At 46.8% G+C, this 21,845-nt stretch overlaps 1 protein-coding gene and 1 pseudogene across 1 annotated transcript in view; one reads left to right on the top strand and one right to left on the bottom strand.

Annotated features, from left to right (window-relative positions):
* The window catches only part of SCRT2 (scratch family transcriptional repressor 2), a 240,779-nt gene that overhangs the window by 177,731 nt on the left and 41,203 nt on the right, over positions 1 to 21,845 (bottom strand). The gene's annotated exons all lie outside the window — the stretch shown is intronic.
* Positions 16,070 to 16,230, top strand: LOC130017196 (uncharacterized; annotated as a pseudogene).

Genomic DNA, 21,845 nt, shown 5'->3' on the forward strand with positions numbered 1-21,845 from the left:
GTGCTCATGTGCCTGTGTGCCAATGTGCCTGCATGCCTGTGTGCCCATGTGGCCATGTGTCCGCATGCCAGTGTGCCTGTGAGCCCATGTTCCTGTGTACCCATGTGCCCGTGTGCTCATGTGCCTGCGTGCCATGTGCCTTCATGCCTGTGTGCCCATGTGGCATGTGCCTGTGTGCCAGTGTGCCTGTGAACCTATGTGCCTCTGTGCCCATGTGCCCGCGGGTCCACATGCCTGTGTACCCATGTGCCTGTGTGCTCATGTGGCTGCATGCCCATGTGCCTTCATGCTTGTGTGCCCATGTGGCCGTGTTCCTGTGTGCCATGTGCCTGTGTACCCATCTGCCTATGTGCCCATGTGCCTATGTACATGTGCCTGTGAGCCCCTGTACCCATGTGCCCATTTGCCTGTGTGCCTGTGTGTCTGCATGTCCGAATGTCCACTTGCCTGTGTGCTTGGTGCCGCCTCATGGCTCAGTGTCCTCGGGGGCATGAAATTTGAAGCAGGAGCCCCAGAAACATGCCCCCCCCATCTCATCCCTTCTCCCTCTCTGGGTGCTGCTGTTCTTGCTGGTGTCACACATCTCAGTTGTAGGGCTCACATGTCTGGTTGGGCTGCACTGAAGATCATATTTGTGTGTGTGTGGGGGGGGCAAGATCTCAAACAGCAGAGCCTTGGGTAATTGCCCTTGGCATGGGGGGTGGTGCAGGGAATCCTGAGTTCAATCGAACTCACAGACTACCGCCTCCAAGGCCGCTGTCGACCACAGAGGCCTTTTCGCAGTTATCTTGTGCCCGAGCAGTATGTATTTGTGTGTGTGTGTGTGTGTGTGTGTGTGTGTGTGTGTGTGTGTTTTGGGGGCGGGGAGCGGGTGTTGGAGGTAGAGGGTCAGGTAGGACTGACATTGGACTATTTTGGGGTGCAGCACCTTGCTTCCTAGCTCTGTGATCTTGGATATGTCACTTAAACTCCCAGAGCCTCAATTGTTTTGCTTGTAAAATGAGCCTGTTAATAATACCTGCAATTACCTGTGAGATGCAGGTCAGGGACCTCGTCTTATGTCTCAAACAATGTCTGCCAGTTTTATGATCATCCTCGTGCTCGGCATTCCGGGAGTGTGAGCCAGGTTCAGCTGCTGGAAGGGGCAAGAGGGCAGAACCTCCTGGGTCAGGCTCAGGGAAGTTTGGTTTCCTAGGAGACACGGCCCACAAACATTCCTGGAAAAACAAACCTGTCCTTTCCCTCTAACTCTGTGGCAGACACCTATCTACCACAGGGCCACGTCGCACTGTGCTTGGAAACCACGGCCCTGCAGAGTCCTTTGAGGGAACCACCGAGCTGTGGTTCCTGCTACAGCTGCTCACAGAGGGTGGCGAGAGTTTGTGCCAAGGCCTAGAACTGGCAAGAAGGTCGCTCGGACACACTGATCATGTGTGACCAGTTCTCTCTACCCAGAGCGGATGCGTGGTATGCATCCACAGAAACCAGCTGCAGGCTGGATTGGCCAGCGTGTGCCCTGGGAGTTAGACCATCGATTAGAGGGCACACAGGGAGATGATACCCTGGCTGGTACCACAAGAGGGCCGGCCATCTACCACTAAGTTCTCCCCCCAACCCAGATCTCCAGGTTCCTGCGGGGTTCTTCCTCCAGCCTGGGAGGGCCCCTTCCTACCCCCACCCCCAACCCCCTCCCCCTGGGGCTCCTTGGCACATTTCTTTCTGGTGTTGGACACTGCTCTTTGCCAACATGGTGGTTGGGCAGAGGGCGCAGGGGAGAGGGAAGTCTGCACTGGGGTGGGGCAGTGACCCCTCTGCACACAGGCGGCTTCTGTGCAGGAAAAGCACTGGACTCAGAGTCCAGGTTCTCACAAACTTCCTGGTTTCGTGAACTGGAGCAAGTGACTTGTCTCCCAAGCTGAACCCAGGGAGAGCCCAATGTGCAGTTGGGGAAACTGAGGCCCAGAGAGAGAGAGAGAAAGAGGGAGGGAGAGAGGGAGGAGGGAGAGAGGGGCTTTACTAAAAGCCACTCAGCAGGTTTCGGAACACATCCTGGGAGACTCTAAGTCTCTCAAATCCCCTCCCGGAAGCTCATCCCTGGAGCAGGAAGTGGATCTGTTTCAAAGTCTTCTCCTGTCCCTCCCCCCACCCCCAATGATGTCACAGATCATCGGTTCCATCAGAGTTGGTCCTCCCAACAGTACTGGTCAGCCTGGGGAGAGAGAAGGGCTTGTCAAGGCCACACCGATACAGTGACAACCAGAATCTGAGTCAGATCTGAAAGCTGTTGTGATGACTTGGGGTGGCATTCCCCCTCTTCCCCGCCCCCCTCTTGGTTGGTGGCTCGCACCCGGGGGTTGCCCCTTAGCCTCCCTGCTGGCACAGGTGATCAGAGTGGAGGCTCACAGTCATGATTGCCAGGCCCCTGGGGTTGCCAAGCGTGCCCAGAAGTGCTCCCCAGAGACTGTGTATTCTGGCTGGGGCCTACATGTGTCTTTATAGTTGTGCTGGTCGCGCCTCAGCCCTTTCTGTGCTGCTCACACACGCCTGGCGCTGAGGTGGGGGACCGCACATCGCCAGGTAGGTGCCATCACAGAAACCAGATTTTATTTTGTTACTGTTTTGGTCAGGCACTTAGGTTTATGTTTGTTTTTAAACATAAAAGTCATTCTGTAGGTTCTTTTCATTAATGTAGGACAAAAGCAATGAAAACATTTTGTTCCTCGAAGTTTTCGGGGGTGGGGAGGCAGCAATAAATAGTCTAATGTGTAGGGCACATGCCTTGCACGTGGCTGACCCAGGTTTGATCCCTGGGATCCCATAGGGTCCCCCGAGCACCGCCAGGACTGATTCCTGAGTGCAGAGCCCCCATCAAAAAAATAGTTTCCTGAGGTGGTGGACTGGAGCAATAGTACAGGAGGCAGGATTCTTGCCTTGCATGCAGCTGACCAGGATTCAATTCCTGGCACTCCATAGGGTCCCTGAGCACCACCAAGAGTGAGACCATAGAGCAAAACTAGGAGTAGCTCTGAGCACTGTTGGTGGTGCCCTTCCCCATCTTCTCCCCCTCACTCCCCAATGTTTCCTGGGGACTGAGATGTGGGTCAAGTAACCTCACATAAACAAAGCCCTGGGTCTGACCCTCCCCAGCACTGCCAGGCCTGTTGGTGAAAGAGAGCATCATCAACAAGGATGCAGAAAGAAATTCTTATAAAAGCCAAATGAATAGAAAAGGTTATCTTTGGAACTTTGAATCGTTTGAAAATGAAAGGTATTGCCCTCTGTTTAAAACTGAAAAAAGAATCACAAGATTAGTATCCATTACCAAGAAAATGATAAAAATAAGCACGAAGAAATGAGTACACATAATGAGAGCTCAAAAGTTAATAGGATTATATTTCTTAGACATTCAATATCTTTATTCTATTTTTAGCCATTTTTATTGAGGTACCGGAGTTTACAATACTGTTAATAACACTTCTCTTGTGGACATCATTCCAATACCATACTGGTACCAGACAGCCTGCGTCCCTCCACCAATGTCCCAAGGGTCCCTTGCAGACCCATAAATCCCTAAAATTCCACAAAATTATGAATTAATAACTTGTACAATTTTCCTCCCAAAATTATCTTTTTCTTTTGGGGACCAAAGAGATAGTATAGCAGGTAAGGTGCTTGCCTTGTGTATGCCAACCTGGGTTCTAGCTCTGGCACCTGATATGATCCCCCAAATTCTGCCGGGAGTAACCCCTGAGCACAGAGTCAGAAGTACGTCCTGAGAACTGCTGGGTAAGACCTCAAAATAAAACCAAAACCAAAAAACAAACAAATAAACAAAAAACACCAAACCTATCTTTCACAGGTATATAAATGAAAAAATTAATAGTGTGAAAAATTCCATGATAAGACATGAAATAGATGAGTCCTACAAATCACTTAATCACTTAATCACTTCCCGTTAATCATCGATTTGCTCGAGTGGGCGCCAGTAACGTCTCCATTTGTCCCTGTCGCGTGCTAGTGTAGCCCAATGGCGTCTGTTCGCTCTAGGAACATGAAGAGCCTCAAACCGAGCATTCACGATCTTGATGAAGAAGTCTGACCATCTGGTAGGTGGGTGGCCACACGGTCTTTTGACATCCCGTGGAATCCAATCAGTAACAGCTCTAGTCCAACGGTCGTCTTTAAATCTCATTACGTGACCAGCCCATCTGATTTTCGACACCTTGGCAAATGAGACAGCGTCCCTGATCCTTGATCGTCGACGGATGTCAGAACTCCGGATTCGTTCTCTCATTTGAGTGAAACGTGATATTCCAAGCATAGCTCTTTCAATTCCTCTTTGGGAGACCCAAATAGCGTTCTCATCCTGTTTGCGTAGGGCCCAGGTCTCTGAGGCATATGTTAATGCAGGAAGAACAGTGTAATCAAAGAGATGTGCCCGGAGCCGGAGGTTCTTCGTCCTCTTAGCTATTTCTTCGACGTTCTTGAAGGCGTTCCAAGCTGCTCTCTTCCTCCTGCGCAGCTCGGGTGCCAGGTCATTTGTCATGTTGACTTCTCGACCTAGGTACACGTAGCTGTTGCATTCGGAGATGGTCGTTCCATTGAGAGCGAATGGGGTGTCAGGAACGAGGCTGTTTCTCATAAACATTGTCTTCGTAAGATTCAGCTGTAGTCCTACTTTTCCACACTCACGGTCAAAGTCGGCCAGCATTTGTGCCGCTTGGCTGATGTTTGGTGTTATTAAAACAATGTCATCAGCAAAGCGGAGGTGGTGTAGTTGCCGGCCATCTATCTTCGCTCCCATTCCTTCCCATTCCAGTCATCGCATGATGTTCTCGAGGGTGGCACTGAAGAGTTTCGGTGAAATGGTATCACCCTGCCAAACCCTTCTCTTGAAATCGATGATTACTTCTTTGTAGAATGGTGAGATCCTGGTAGTGAATCTGCAATACAGCTCACGGAGGATCTTGATGTATTGAGCTTGAATGACCTGATTGGCTAGGGCTTTAATGACCGCTTCTGTCTCTACAGAATCAAACCTATCTTTCACAGGTATATAAATGAAAAAATTAATAGTGTGAAAAATTCCATGATAAGACATGAAATATACAAATATACAATTTTTTAAAAAAATTTTTATTAGTGAAACACCATGAGGTACAGTCTTAGATTTACAATTTTTTGTGCTTGGGTTTCGATTATACAATGATCAAATACCCATCCCTCCACCAGTGCCCATTTTCCACCACCATGGATAATATCCCTCCCACCCCCATCCCCCCATCCCACCCTGCCTCTGTGGCAGGGCATTCCCTTTTGTTCTCTCTCTCCTTTTGGGTGTTGTGGTCTGCAAAAGAGACATTGAGTGGCAAACATGTTCAGTCCATAGTCTACATGCATCTCCCCTCCTGGGAGGATCCTCCAAACACCCTTTATTTGGTGCTCCCTTCTCTATCTGAGCTGCCCTTTCCCCTAGAATGCCCGGCTGGCCTCTAAGCTATGGAGTAATCCTCCTAGTGCTGATCTTAGCTATTCTTGGGTATTAATCTCATAACAAATATACAATTTGGTAAGAGTGGGGAGAGAAGAATCAGGAGAAATGTAAAGGGAAACATGAATAGGTCTATAAAAGTGTTTATCTTTAAAAGCGTTTTATCTTAAAAAGGGAATGTAGACTTTATGTTAGAAAATATAAAATAATTTTATGATTATTTAAATATTTGTTATTTAAAATTATTTAAGTATCTGCATTAATAAATAAAGGATTGTAATAGTAATCTAGAAATCATCTGAATAAACATAGAACATAAGTAAAGCATTGATGCATTGTTGAAAAATATAAAATAATAAGCAAGCATGGAATAAACAGACCTTTTGTAATCCCATAGAACCATATACACTAGGAGTGAATGACAACCTCAGAGGTAAAGTGCTGGGAAGTTTGTCCTGCCCTTTAAAGAAGCTCCTTTAATGATTCTTGCAATCCTGGTTTCAAGGCTGCTATGGATTCCTAAGATGTTGCCTTTCCATGAAGCTCTGTATCATTCTTTCAAATCTGAATGATAATCTAGCTGGATAGGATATTATTGGTGAGGTGTTTATTTCATTGAGATTATTTACTCTATCCCACCATTCTGTCTTCTGGTTCATAGCTTTAAAAATGTGTGTCCATTCAAAAGAACAAAAGCAACCAATTCTGGCGTGGATGTGGGGAAAAAGGGACACTCTTTCATTGTTGGTGGGAATGCTTACTAGTCTAGACCTTCTGGAAAACAATATGAACAGTTTTTCAAAAACTAGAAATTGAGCTTTCATATGACCCCGCAATACCACTTCTGGGGATATATCCCGAGGATGCAAAAAAGCACAGTAGAAATGACATCTGTACCTATATGTTGATTGCAACACTATTCCCAATAGCCCAAATCTGGAAAAAACCCAAGTGCCCTAGAACAAATGATTGGTTAAAGAAACTTTGGTACATCTACACAAAGGAATACTATGCAGCTGTCAGGAGAGATGAAGTCATGAACTTTACTTATAAATGGATAGACATGGAAAGTATCATGCTAAGTGAAATGAGTCAGAAAGAGAGGGACAGACATAGAAGGACTGCACTCATTTGTGGAGTATAAAATAACATAACATGAGGCTGACACCTAAGGATAGTAGATACACAGGACAGACAGATTTCTCCACAGCTGGAAGCCTGCCTCATGAGCAAAGGGGAGAAGGCAGCTGGAATAGAGAAGGGATCGCTAAGAAAAAGATAGCTGGAGGAATCAGTCAGGATGGGAGATGTGTGCAGAAAGTGGATAAAGGATCAAACATGGTAACCTCTCAGGGTCTGTCTGTATTGCAAACCATAATGCCCAAAAGTAGAGAGAGATTATGGGGAATCATGTCTGCCATGGAGGCAGGGGGAGGGTGGGAAAGGGGGGGGTTACTGGGGATATTGGTGGTGGGGAATGTGCACTGGTGGAGGGGTGGGTGTTTGATCATTGTGTGATTGTAACCCAAACATGAAAGCTTGTAACTATCTCATGGTGATTCAATAAAATTTAAAACAAACAAACAAACAAAAAACGTGTATATTTGTATGTATATGCAATTAATTATAATATATATTAAAAGCATATATATCCATATATAAATAGCACTATCCTCCCATTGTTCATCAGTTTGCTTGAGCGGGCCCGTAAGGTCTCCATTGTGAGACTTATTGTTACTGTGTTTGGCATATCGAGTATGTCACAGGTAGCTTGCCAGGCTTTGCCGTGTGGGCGGGATACTCTCGGTAGCTTGCCGGGCTCTCCGAGAGGAGCAGAGGAATTGAACCCTGGTCGACTGGGTCAGCCAGGTCGGCCCAAGCTGGGCTATTGCTCCAGCCCCATCCACATATATATATACATATATTTTTTTTAACACTGTGATTTACTGAGTTGTTCATAATACAGTTATTTCAGGCATTAAATGTTGCAACACCAACAAGACCAATCTCACCACCAGAGTGCCTGGGAATTTCCTCCACTAATGTCCCCAGTGGAAGGCCTGCCACCCTAACCTGACCCCTTGCAGGCACAAACAAATTTACTTCATCTCGTATGTTACAACACAAAGGCAAATGGAATTATCAAAATTTAAATCAGTAGGAGTTAATTTGTGATAATTGTTCTATCTCATAATGCTGTTGCTAAAGTCATTGAGGATCGATTGTGCTGCTTCGTGCTAGTTGAGCCTCTGGGGTTATGTTTAGGCTCATCGAGCTTGGTAGGCTTCTGTGCAACTTTCCTGTCAGATTTGCTATGATCCTACTGGGCTGACAGTGCTGTGAACATTGGGGGTGTCGCATACACGGTTGTGCCGTCCAGGAGCTTCAGATCTGGGACAGCTTGGTGACTTGGCAGCTTGATGAGGTTCAGTTGTGGATCTGGGCCATTTCTCTGTGGGAGGGTATCTGACGTGGCTGTGAGCAGCTGTGCCTTCAGGCAGAAAGGGGAATCTGCTCACCCCATCCTGAGACGGCTCCAGAGTTCTCAGCACGAAGCAGTCTACCTGGGAAGATTCGGTGGTACTACACTCGGAGATTAGTTGTGGAGTTGGGTTGCTTATCTACTGGCAAGATGGCAGATATGGGTGGGGGCTACTTTGTAGGTTAAAAATATTCTAAGGAGGGGTCTGGAGTGATAGCACAGCATGTTTGGCGTTTGCTTTGCACGCAGCTGACCCGGGTTCGATTCCCAGCATCCTATATGGTCCCTTGAGCACCGCCAGGAGTAATTCCTGAGTGCATGAGCCAGGAGTAACCCCTGCGCATTGCTGGGTGTGACCCAAAAAGAAAATAATTATAATAATAATAAATTAATAATAATTTTAAAAATATTCTAAGTAGTCTGTGATTCTCAGGGGTTACTCCTGGCTCTGTACTCAGGAATTACTCCTGGTGGTGCTTGGGAGACTATGTGAGATATTGAGTCTACCCGCTGTACTATTGCTCTGGCCCCAGAGGTCTGTTTTTATTTGGATGATGACTCTAAAAAAAAAGCAACTTAACAGGGATGTCAACCTTTAATTTTCTTTTTTCTTTTTTTTTTTTTTGTGGTGTCTCTGTCTGCTTTTGGTATTAGGGTGATATAGGCCTCAAAGAAATTGTTTGGGAGTGTTTCTGTTTATTCAGTTTCCTGGAAAAGCTTGAAAAGGACTGGCAATAGGTCCTCTTTATTTTTATTTTTTTTCATTTTTTATAATTTTATTTATTGAATCACCGTGAGAGCAGTTATAAAGCTTTCGGGTCTAAGCAGTTACAAAGCTTTCGGGTCATACAATGAAACACCCGTACCTTCACCAGTGCCCATTCTCTACCACCAAAAACCCCAGTATACCCCCATCCCACACCCTCCCCCTACCTGTGGGGCAGATGATTTCCACATTACTCTCTCTCGACTTTGATCACATTCAATATTTCGACACTAGACCCACCATTATTATTTGAGATTTTACCCCAACACTCAGATCTGCTGAAAAGGCAACAGTAGACAATTTGTGTTCTATTGCTGGTTATGAATAACATATGATGTCACGTGGCTGCAGTAGGGCCATGTGATTTTGAAATTCCGAAATTTTAACACTTAAATCTGGAGGGATTTCTGCCAAAAGCCACTGGGTTTTGAGATTTGCTCCTGGGTCTCTGGGATCATGGCCATTGAGCAGCTTGATCAGGAGCCAGAGAGGCCATTCGTGGGCGATGACTTGGGGTCTCGTTGGGATGGGGAGGACAGGCCCGGCTCCACCCCCATCCTGTGAGGCCCAACAAGTTTAATCACTGTGGGCCCAAGCCTGACTGTCCAGTGGCCTCTGGAGGATGACGGTCACTGAGTCGCCAAAAGGGAACAGACGGAGAGACAACACTCTTTCCCCCCTGGAGTGGCCCGGCAACAGTAACCTACTGTGGGATCCGGACGCATTTCTGCCAAAAGCCACTGGGTTTCGAGATTTGTTTCTGAGTCTCTGGGATCATGGCCGTTCAGCAGCTTGATCAGGAGCCAGAGAGGCCATTCGTGGGTGATGACTTGGGGTCTCGTTGGGGTGGGGAGGAAAGGACCAGCTCCACCCCCATCCCGTGAGGCCCTGCGTGTCTCGTCACTGGGGGCCCAAAACTGACTATCCAGTGGCCTCTGAAGGATGGTGGCCACTGGGCCGTGGGGGGGAACAGGCCAAGGCACGAAACCTATTTCCACCTGGGTTGGCCCAGCACCAGTAACCTACTGCAAGGACCGGACACATTTCTGCCAAAAGCTACTGGGTTTCAAGATTTGTTTCTGTGTCTCTGGGATCATGGCCATTAAGCAATTCCATCAGGAAACAGAGAGACCATGCCTCCAATTATATAGCTGAGTCGGAGGTGGTTTGTGGGTGTGTTTCCCACATACCTAACTTTTGGCCTTTTACTTTCTTGGCAAACTTTGCCCTAAATTTTTTGGGTCTGGCCAAAGGCACAGAAGCAATTTTGGGGTATCTGGAAGTCTGAAGGCACCATCAGGCTGCTGATGCACTCACCTCACAGGTACAGACTGACCAGCTGGCGGCACCATACCCCCAATAGGTCCTCTTTAAAGGTTTGGAAGAATTCATTAGTGAATCCATCTGGACCCGGGATTTTGTTTTTGGGAAGACTTTTGATTACTGTTTTAATTTTCTTGATTGTGATAGTCTATTCAGGTATGGCCATTTCTCAAACAAACAAACAAACAAACAAACAAAAACAAACAAACAAAAAACAGAAATTGAGCTCCTATTTGATCCAGCAATACCACTTCTGGGAATATACCCTGGAGGCCCAAAAACATACAGCAGAAACACCATCTGCACTCTTATGTTTAGTGCAGCACTATTCACTATAGCCAGAACTGGAAAACCACCGGAGTGTCCAAGAACAGAAGAATGGATAAAGAAACTATGGCACATCTGTGGCACTGTAGCACTGTCCTCCCGTTGTTCAACGATTTGCTCGAGCGGGCACCAGTAACATCTCCATCGTGAGACTTGTTACTGTTTTTGGCATATCAAATACACCACGGAGAGCTTGCCAGGCTCTGCCGTGCGGGCAGGATACTCTTGGTAGCTTGCCAGGCTCTCCGAGAGGGATGGAGGAATCGAACCCGGCTCGACTGTGTGCAAGGCAAATGCCCTACCTTCTGTGCTATCGCTCCTGCTGCTGGCACATCTACACAATGAAAGATGATGGAACTGTCAGGAAAAAGGAAGTCATTAAACCTACCTCTAAATGGATGGACATGGAGAGTATCGTGCTGAATGAAATGAGTCAGAAGGAGAGGAACAGATACAGAATGACTGCATTCATTTGTAGTATGTAGAAAATATATAGTAGACTAATATCCATGGCCAGGGAAAACAGGGGTTAGGAGGACTGGTCAATGGTTGGAACTAAACCAGTAGTCTGTGTGGGGCTGAGGGTAAGTAAGGTAGAGAAGAGACCAGCATGATTATAATAGCTGGGAATGATCACGCTGGACAAGACCAGGGGTCTAAAAGTATGTAAAGTGCATTCATTAATAAAAAAAAAAATCACAGCATCGCACATGTAAGACAAGTGCTCTATCATTGAGTCACATACCCAACCTGAGCTTGCGCTGAATTTTAAGGTCAATTCCAGGAGGACATACATCTCTATGTTAATTCCGCCAATCTGTGAACATGAAATTGCTCTCTATTTAACAAGGTCTTTTCTTAATTATCACAGCAATTTTCTATTTATGGTTTTTATCATACAGATAGTAATTGCATGTGTTTACAAAACCCATCCTGGAGTGCTTCATGTTTTCTAATGCTGTTATAAATGACATTAAAATAGTCACGGCCACGGTCCTCCCGTTGTTCATCGATTTGCTCGAGCGGGCCCAGTAACATCTCCATCATGAGACTTGTTGTTACTGTGTTTGGCATATCGAATACGTCACATGTAGCTTGCCAGGCTCTGCCGCGCGGGCGAGATACTCTCAGTAGCTTGCCAGGCTCTCCAAGAGGGGCAGAGGAATCGAACTTGGGTCAGCCATGTTGTCCGCTTGTAAGGCAAACGCCCTACCTCTGCTAAATGTGTTTAAGTATTGACCGTGAAAAAAAAAAGTATGTAAAGGGATATTCTTTTTTTTTTTTTTTTTTTTTTTTTTTTTTTTTTTTTTCCCTTTATTTTATTTTATTTTTTTTTAAAGTTGTAGATTTACAATTTTTTGTGCTTTGGTTTCAATTATACAATGATCAGATACCCATCCCTCCACCAGTGCCCATTTTCCACCACCATGGATAATATCCCTCCCACCCCCATCCCCCCAACCCCCCGTCTCTGTGGCAGGGCAATCCCCTGTGTTCTCTCTCTCCTTTTGGGTGTTGTGGTCTGCAAAAGAGGCATTGAGTGGCAAACATGTTCAGTCCATAGTCTACTTTCGACATGCATCTCCCCTCCTGGGAGGATCCTCCAAACATCCTTTATTTGGTGCTCCCTTCTCTATCTGAATAGCCCTTTCCTCCAGGATACCCAGCTGGCCTCTAAGTTATGGAGTAATCCTCCTGGTGCTGATCTCAGCTATTCTTGGGTATTAATCTCATACTTTGTTACTTTATATCCCCCAGATGAATGCAATCTTTCTATGTCTATCCCTCTCTTTCTGACTCATTTCGCTTAGCATGATACTTTCCATATTGTACCACTTGTATGTAAATTTCATGACTTCATCTTTTCTAAGAGCTACATAGTACTCCATTGTGTAGATGTACCAAAGTTTCTTTAACCAGTCATCTGTTCTTGGGCATTCAGGTTTCTTCCAGTTTCTGGCTATTGTAAAGAGGGCTGCAATGAACAAACAAGTGCAGATGTCACTTCGACTATACATTTTTGCCTCTCTGGGATATATTCCCAGGAGTGGTATTGCTGGGTCAAATGGGAGCTCAATTTCTAATTTTTTGAGAATCGTCCATACTGTTTTCCAGAAGGGCTGAACCAGTGGACATTCCCACCAACAGTGAAGGAGTGTCCCTTTCTCGCCACATCCACGCCAGCATCGGTTGCTTTTGTTCTTTTGAATGTGGGCCAGTCTCTGAGGTGTGAGATGGTATCTCATTGTGGTTTTGATCTGCATCTCCCTGATGATTAATGATGTAGAGCATTTTCTCATGTGCTTTTTTGCCATTCGGATTTCTTCTTTGAGAAAGTTTCTGTTCATTTCATTGCCCCATTTTTGGATGGGGTTGGATGTTTTCTTCTTGTGGAGTTTAACCAGTATTTTGTATATCCTGGATATCAACCCCTTGTCAGATGTGTATTCGGTGAATATCCTTTCCCATTCTGTAGACTGTCTTTGTACTTTGGTCACTGTTTCTTTGGAGGTGCAGAAGCTTCTTAGTTTAAGATAGTCCCATTTATCTATCTCTGTTTTCACTTGCTCGGCCAGTGGCGTGGCATCTTTGAAGATACCATTAGCTTCAATGTCATGGAGGGTTTTGCCAACTTTATCTTCAATGTACCTTATGGTTTCTGGTCTGATGTTGAGGTCTTTAATCCATTTTGATCTTACTTTTGTACATGGTGTTAGGCAGAGTTCTGAGCCTATTTTTTTGCATGTAGCCGTCCAGTGATGCCAACACAATTTATTAAAGAGGCTTTCCTTACTCCACTTCACATTACTTGCACCTTTATCAAAGATTAGATGAGCATATGATTGAGGAGAGATGTCAGTGTATTCAACCCTGTTCCATTGGTCTGCAGTTCTACCTTTGTTCCAGTACCATGCTGTTTTAATTATTACTGCTTTGTAGTACAGTTTGAAGTTTGGGAGGTTGATTCCTCCCATTTTCTTTTTCCCAAGAATTGCTTTAGCTATTCGTGGGGGCTTATTGTTCCATATAAATTTCAAGAGTGTTTGCTCCATTTCTTTGAAGAATGTCATGGGTATCCTTATAGGGATTGCATTGAATTTATACAATGCTTTCGGTAGTATTGCCATTTTGACAATGTTAAGTCTCCCGACCCATGAGCAGGGGATATCTTTCCATTTCCTCATGTCCTCTTTTATTTCCTGAAGTAGCGTTTTGTAGTTTTCTTTGTACAGGTCCTTTACTTCCTTAGTTAAGCTGATTCCTAGGTACTTGATTTTCTGGGGCACAATTGTGAATGGGATTGTTTTTTTCATGTTGCTTTCTTCTCTCTCACTGTTTGCGTATAGGAAAGCCATGGACTGTAAAGGGATATTCTTGATAACCTTTCAATATCAATATTGCAAACCATAATTCCCAAAAGGAGAGAGAGAGAGAGAGAGAGAGAGAGAGAGAGAGAGAGAGAGAGAGAGAGAGAGAGAGAAGAGTGCATAGAGGTAGGCCGGGTGGGGGGTAATGGGAGGGAAGCTGGGGACACTGGTGCTGGGAAATGTGCACTGGTGGGGGGGATGGGTATTGGAATACTGTATGACTGAAATCCAATCATAAACAGCTTTGAAAGGGTAAAAAAAAATAGTGAATTTGAAAAAAAAAAAGAAAAGCAACTCAAATCACTGTCCCCTGCATGACCACAGGGGAGTCTTGCTTGAGATTTTGTTTGGACTGACAATCACCCTGACCCCAAGAATCGTGCTTATTAAGAACTCGCCACGGGACAGGCCACTGTGATTTGCACTTTTCATGTACTCATTTAGGCCACAAATCATCCTATAAGAGGGATACTGTGACTGCCCCCATTTCACAGATCAACAAGTTGAGGCCAAGGGAGGTTTAGCAATTTGCAACAAGGACAACAACGGATATGAAGTACAGCTGAGATGTGAGCCTAGCCCTCTCCGGAGCCTGTGATCATAACCATGACAAATTCCTGCTCAGCCAAGACCAAGTGAGGTCAGATGAAGTGGTGGGGTGGGGAAAAGGGGGGGTTGTGTGGGGTGTGAGAGCACAGTTTTGCCCAGGGCAAAATTGAGCCAAGTGGAGGGAAAATAAAGTCATCAGTGCATGGAGCATGTGACAAATCCAAAAGATAAGGCAGCCGGAATGCCCGCACCTCCTCCATGCAGCTAGTGGCAATTCCGGTTTCATAGAGTTACAAGGTGCAGATCACGAAATCAATGTTGTGCCATGGACAAGGACAGTATACGGGAGTGGTGAGGGCTCATGTGTGCAGAGTCAGGATTGCTGGGTTCAAATTCATCTTTGCCTCATCCGTGGACTACCTCAGACAAGCCACTCAGCCTCTCATCTTTAGATAGAGAGATAGTTCGGTTATTCATTTATTTTTTGCTTTTTGGGTTACACCTTGTGATGCACAGGGGTTACTCCTGGTTCTGCACTCAGGAATTACTCCCGAAGGTGCTCAGGGGACCATATGGGATGCTGAGAATCGAACCCAGGTCAGCCACGTGCAAGGCAAAAGCCCTACCCGCTGTGCTATCTCTCCAGCCCCAGTCCATTTATTTTTATTAGAGAATTCTAATAGCATTTGAAAGCCTTTGCAAGGATCCTTTGCCCCTCTGTGGATCCAAGCCTCTTTTCACTCCTAGGGGTAATGCCTCCAAATGCATTTTCTGCCTCTCTTGCAACTGTTGGTGGCTGAGTGGGAGCTGTCAGGTGAGGGTTCTGGGAAATGCTCTTAGAAGATGTCGATGTAGCTGGGAGGAAAGATGAGTTGTCTTTTATCACTGTTCACATTTACATGGGACTTGGGCATGATGGCCGGAGCCCATCCCACCCCCACCTCCACCCATATGACCTTGACAGTTTTTTTTTTTTTTTTGGTCACACCTGGTGATGCTCAGGGGCTACTCCTGGCTCTGCACTCAGGAATTACTCCTGGTGGTGCTGGGGGACCATATGGGATTCTGGGAATCGAACCCGGGTTGGCCACGTGCAAGGCAAACACCCTATCTGCTGTGCTATCACTCCAGCCCTGACCTTGACAATTTTGAAGAACATTCAATGTCCTTCCATTGAGAATGTCTGCTGATGTTTTTATGATCAGATGTGGTAGCTATTTGAAGAGAGGCATTCTCTCAGGACTGATGTTATCTTTGGGGAAGGTAACCTTTGATCATTATCAGTTCTCTCTGCTGTAAAGTTCCTGCTTGTCCCCAGCCTTCCAGCCCTGCACTTTGGAATGAAGTTTCTATTTGATAAAGTGCAGAATATCAAGTGGCGAGTTATTCCATTGCCCTCCTTCAGGGTGGAGTATCGACGACACGTATTGCTTGGAGTTCTTTTGCAAGGGACATTGATCTCTTCTTGCTTTTGATGGTTTTGCTCCTTCAGTTGCTCATTCTTATGGGTATGAATTGGAATGCTTATTTATTTTATTCATTTTTTTGGAGGGGAGCACACCCAGCAATGCTGATGGGTTGCTCCTGGCTCTGCACTCAGGAATTACTCCTGGCAGTGCTCAGGGGACTATATGGGATGCTGGGGATTGAAGCCAGATCAGCTGCATGCAAGGCAAATGCCCTACGGCTATTGCTCTGGTCCCTATTTCTTTTATTCTTTGGATTATACTCTAGCACAAATTTACTCGTTTTCTTGCTCAAATTGCGCTTCTCGGCCTTTTGGCTAAGATCAAGTGTAGTATCTGTTCTTATCAGTGCTCCCATCAGCCACTGGGAAATCTTTCCCTTGGCTCCTTAGACTTATCCTGAGAGAAGCAACAATCTGAGACAGGTATTTTGCAACAACAGCTTTAAAATACCCCCATTCCTGTTTGCTCAGAACTTTTGAATAAGAGTATGCAGCTTCCCTAAGACCTGGTCTCTATCTTTGGCATAGCTCAGTCATGTGATTTGCCTTGGCCAATGGGGAAAGGCTCAAGTATGCTAAAGCCTGGTGCAGGGAGCTTGCAGACCGTCATGTGAGCAAGCTTGGGTCAGCCACTGGGCCAGGAAAGATCATGTTCCCTGACCTCCAGCCAAACAATAACCACGTGACAGAGGCATTTGACCAGAACTGCAGATGTCGGTCTAACCCCCAGGCAAGTGGTACCCCCCTACATCCAGTTCTTCCAACCCTTAGCCTTGAATAACCCACAGTTAATCTGTTCAATTTGGGGGTGGTCTGTTATGCATTGAAAGCTAACAGCTACACAGGCTGCTTCCTTTAGCAAGTCTATGTTATTTGAGTTTTCATGAAGTCAAACCTAATCCTAAATGAATACAGGGTTTATTTCACAGGGAGGTCAGGGGAAGTGAGTGAGGCAAGGGGAACGCATAGAGGAGTGTCTTGGGAGAGAAATAATAGTTGATGAGTATTTACTTTGCTGTGTGTTGGTATTTAACTCGTGCTTTGGCTTTGATTTTTAGTAATGTGAGAACCATACATTTCTGGAGCAGAGATCTCATGAGTGATAAATAAGCAATTTTCTGTCCGTGCCCCACACTGCCCTTGCCCTGCAGCCTAAGACCACTAGAATCCACAAGTCATTAAAGAAGTTGAGTATGAGAGAGAATTCATGCCAGGGGGAAGTCAGGGATGTCTCAGGAAGAGGCATTGAAAAAGACTCAGAGACCCAGGCTTGTAGCTACTTTTAAAGTTAGCTTCAGAAAGTGTTTTTCTCTATAGGTGCTATTGGGAGGCGGAAATCATGATAAGTTGAATACCAATAGTTTTCTGGAGGAGGCAGATAACATGGCGGAAGGAAGGAAGGAAGGAAGGAAGGAAGGAAGGAAGGAAGGAAGGAAAGAAGGAAGGAGCAGTCACTCTGCAGGAACACCTTAAGGCACGGCAACTTCCAGTTCAGCCTGCTGCTGTAGAAACGCAGACAGATGCCGAAAAGATAGCACAATGGGTAGGGCTCTTGCTTTGCACTTGGTGACCTGGTTTGATCCCCAGCATTCCATATGCTCCCCTGAGCCCCACCAGGAGTGATCTCTGAGCCACAGAGCCAGGATTAGCCCTGAGCACCGCCAAGTATGCCCCCCAGTTCACCAAATCAAATCAATCAAATCAAGCCAAAACTAAAAATGCAAACAGCGCAGTAGAGAACTTAGATCAAGAGTTTTGTTTTCCGAAGCCTAAAAGAATTGTGCTGCCACAGAGGCAGGGTGAGGTGGAGGGGATGAGGTAGGGATGGTGGGAGGGATGTTGGGAGCATTGGTGGTGGAAAATGGGCACTGGTGGAGGGATGGGCACTTGATCATTGTATGACTGAAACACAAACATGAAAGTTTGTAAGTCTGTAACTGTACCTCACGGTGATTCACTAATAACAAATTTTAAAAAATTATTCAGACACAATGCTCTCACTAAGTGCTCAGTAGCGTCGTCTACTGAAATGCTCATGTCTGAATGAAAAAAAAATCTTGTTGCTAAAAAAAAATCCTCTGAGCACTTTAAAAACTGGCACTGATAGACTTGCTCCATGGAGGCTTGCCACCTCTTGCAGTTGGCAGAAAGCGTAACATCTGCAAAGGGTCACAGAACCAGGGAGGCCAAGGAAAGCTAGGGCGGGGGTGGGCCGGGTGGCATCCAGGGCCGGGCGGCGTGGCATTGGTGTCGGGACATGAGCACAGAGTGGCTTGGCTTCAGTCTTGGCTCTTCAGTCCCAGGAAGGCCCGCAGGACATGGCCGTCCAGGCAGTTATGTGTATTTGGCCGGATATCAGCTGTTAGCTGGGAATGTTGGGCCAGCACATAGGGTGGAAAGAACGGTTCCAGAAGGAAGTCATTTTCTTTGTGTTCTCACATGTGGGCAGCCTCAGGAAAGAGAAACTGGAGCCCTGAGGGAGAGGAGGAAAGGCACTAGGAGCTTTGTTCCTTCTGGTAGTGCTGGGGCGGCTGCAGCCACTGAAAGGAGGTGTGAGAATGCTCTGATCTGTTTAGATTGGCCTTCTCAGAGACCACAGCAGCCAGAACGGTAATTACAAACAAAGCGACTTTCATTAAAACGTCCTTTGGAAAGCATCCTAACAGAGTTAGCACCAGGCAGATTCGGAGCCCCTTTGCCGGGTTCCTGTGACTCCCCCCACATTATCTGGGACTTAAGGGCAATTGGTTAAGATTTTTCAGTCTCAGACAGCAGTGGCTGGGCTAGAGCGACGGCGCCTGCCTTACATGTGACTGACCTGGGTTCAATCCCCAGCATCCCATACGGTCCCTTGAGCACTGCCAGGGAGTGGTTCTTGCTGAATGCAGAGCAGGGAGTAATCCCTGAGTATTGCCAGGTGTGACCACAAAACTAAAAACTAAAAAACAAATAGCAGTGGCTGACATAATTGGGTTCTCATATGTAAGTTGGTCCAGGCTTGACCTGGCAGTTCCATCATTAAAAGGAAGATCCTTCCATTGTCCTGCCCCATCAGTTCAGTTTGTGGCTTCAATCCTTAAGCCTACCTCATGGTCCAGGCTGCTGGTGCACCAACCATCACACCTATATCTAAGGTAAAGTGAGAGGAGGAGGGCAAAGGGGCTTCTGATTGGGGCTAGCATTCTCATCTTCCTGACATCATTGCTCAGAACCTGGTTCTGTGCCATATTCTAATATCAGAGGAGTCTGGGAAATATGATCTTTATTTGGGCACATCTACCCTGAGGGGTATGTGTATAGGTTGTTTTTAAAAGGCTGGCAGGGCCAGAGAAATAGTATTGTGGAGGGGCTGGAGTGATAGCACAGCGGGTGGGGCATTTGCCTTGCACACAGTTGATCTAGGTTTAATTCCCAGCATCCCATATGGTCCCCCAAGCACTGCCAGGAGTAATTCCTGAGTGCAGAGCCAGGAGTAACCCCTGTGCATCGCCAGGTGGGTAAGGTGCTAGCCTTGTATGCAACCAACCCTCGTTTGATCTCTGGCACCCCATATGGTTCCCCAAGCACTACTAGGAGTGATGCCTGATAACAGAGCCAGAAGTAGCCCTGAGCAATGCCAGAGGTGGCCCCCAAGCCTCAAAATAAAAATAAATATTTTTTTGAAGTAATGTGAATAACATTCTTTTATTCTTTGATACTCCTCCAATCAAGAGGAGGGGACACTGTCTCCCCTGACTCCCACAAGTCCACACACATTCCCTAGCTCTGTGCTGGGGTCTCACTGCCTTGAACAGAATAGGTCATGATGTTTTTGTTTCTTTATTCTGGCTTTGGGGCCACACCCCACGGTGCTCAGGGCTTACTCCTGTTTTTGTATGCAGGAATCTCTCCTGACAGTGCTTGGGGGAATCATAGAAGATTCCAGGGATTGAACCTGGATAGCCTGTGTGCAAGGCAAATGCCCTACCCACTGTACTATCTCTCCAGTCCCGGGTTGTGATGCTTTTATAGTGGAATGTATCATATGCGGCCATGCAGCCCCTCCCAGCACTCATCAGTTAGACTTGGAGCCAGGACCCGAGTCGTGGGCACATGGCCTCCTGGTGGCACGTACTCACAGGAGTTCTTCTTGGCTTTAATATTTTGCCGTTACCATCTTGCCATTCTCTCATAACTGTCATCTTCAAGTTCTGAATTTTCTCCTTGACTGTGTGTAAAGTAAGTAAGTAAAGGCCCTCCCGTTGATCATCGATTTGCTCGAGCGGGCCCAGTAATGTCTCCATTGGAGACTTTGTTGTTACTGGGTCTGGCATATCGAATACGTCACGGGGAGCTTGCCAGGCTCTGCTGTGCGGGCGAGATACTCTCGGTAGCTTGCCGGGCTCTCCGAGAGGGGCGGAGGAATCGAACTCGGGTCGGCCATGTTGGCTGCGTGCAAGCCAAACGCCCTACCGCTGTGCTATTGCTCCAGATGGGAATAGCATCTGGGGCTTCTGGTGGAAAGGCCAGTGGAACCCATGGACCGTGCATGCAAGCAGAAAGCAGAGAGTCAAGATGTGAATCCTGGGCTATGATTCAGCCAATCATTTATGCTTAAACTGACCTCACAGGAGAGGGAAGAAGGGAAAGATGGGGTCAGAGAGACGGTTCATAAGGTGCTTGGCTCGCACATAGCTCGCCTGAGCCCTGATGGGTATAACACCCAAAGCAAACCACAACAGCCACAGCAAAAAGCTATGGAGCCCTGGGGCCTGTCCCCAAGGACAAGAAAAGAACTGATGTATGGCCTGGCTTCTCTCCGCTTTAAATTTTCCCTGAAACCTTCAGGCACATGTTCTGCCACCAACTCCCAGCAATGATAAGTTTCAAAACACAGGAAATAATGGGAACCCTGGACACGCCACACTGGGAGGCCTGCTGTCCTGTGCAAGAGGACTTCCACTGACCATGGACAGATCTTCTCTGAAGTCTTGGTGACACAGGTGTCAGGGTCCCCACCTCTGACTTGGAAGATGCCAGTGAACTCCAGCTGCCCCCAGCACTCGCTTCTGCTTAGAGCTCATCTTCATTTTAATATGATTCCCCAGGCCTGTCCTAATTCTCTGAAGCTGCCCCTTGTGCCAGCCCCTGGGCCTTTGCACATGCTGGTCTCTCCCCACAGACACTTTTCTCCCTCTTCAACAAACTTGTCTTTCTAAGATGCCTTCCTTGGCCACGCTGGTGTCTTTGCTTCGGTTGTACTAGAGAGTTGCCCCATCGCATTCATGCACTGTTTGTCGTCTGGCTAATCGCTATTGAATTTCTGTCTCCTCCCGCCCACTGCAGTCCATGCTTCCTTCAGAGAAGGCATCGGTCTGTTTTGTTCCTGGCCCTCCCAGGGGTCAGAATGCCACAAGTACCTACTCCATGTAGGTTTGCTGAGGAACCAGACTGTCTTGTTTTGTCTCATCACCACCCCATGAAGCAAGCAAGGCCATGCACTCCCATTTCAGGGATGAGAAGAATGAGGTCTCGAGAGAGAAGGGGCTACTCCTGGACCCTTGGGAGTCGCAGGTCTTGGTGACTGTGCACAGGACACCCTCCCCAACACCAGGGGGTCGGTGAAGGCAGAGGGAAGAGGCCTGGGTCAGCTGTGGGGCTTCTGGGCTCCCACCACCTGTCCTTATTCCTAGATACGACCTAACAAGTAGGCCCTGGGCTGCACCCACTGTTGTGGGTATAGGCTGAGGAGGAGGAAAGCGAAAGGGTGGTGGCCCAGGGCTGATACCTGCCGCCTGGATGGGAGGGTTCAGGAGCAAAGGCTGGGCCAGCTCTTGCGGGTCAGCGGGGCCAATAGGTTCTGTCTCCTTATGCGTGCTAGCAAGCTTGAACTTGGCGATGGCTTATGTGTATTTATCTTCCTTGAGCTTTGGGAATAGGGGTTGAAGGCATGAAGGGGAGCTGGCGATCTGGGTCCAAAGCTCAGCAACTCCTCACTGGATCACTTTGGAGAAATGCCTACATTTCCCTGAGCCTCAGTTTCTCCATCTGTAAAAGGGGGCAAGGGTTAATTGTGGGTCTGATGTACTATT

Source organism: Sorex fumeus, unplaced genomic scaffold, assembly GCF_029834395.1.
Source record: "Sorex fumeus unplaced genomic scaffold, SorFum_2.1 ptg000178l, whole genome shotgun sequence".
NCBI lineage: Eukaryota > Metazoa > Chordata > Mammalia > Eulipotyphla > Soricidae > Sorex > Sorex fumeus.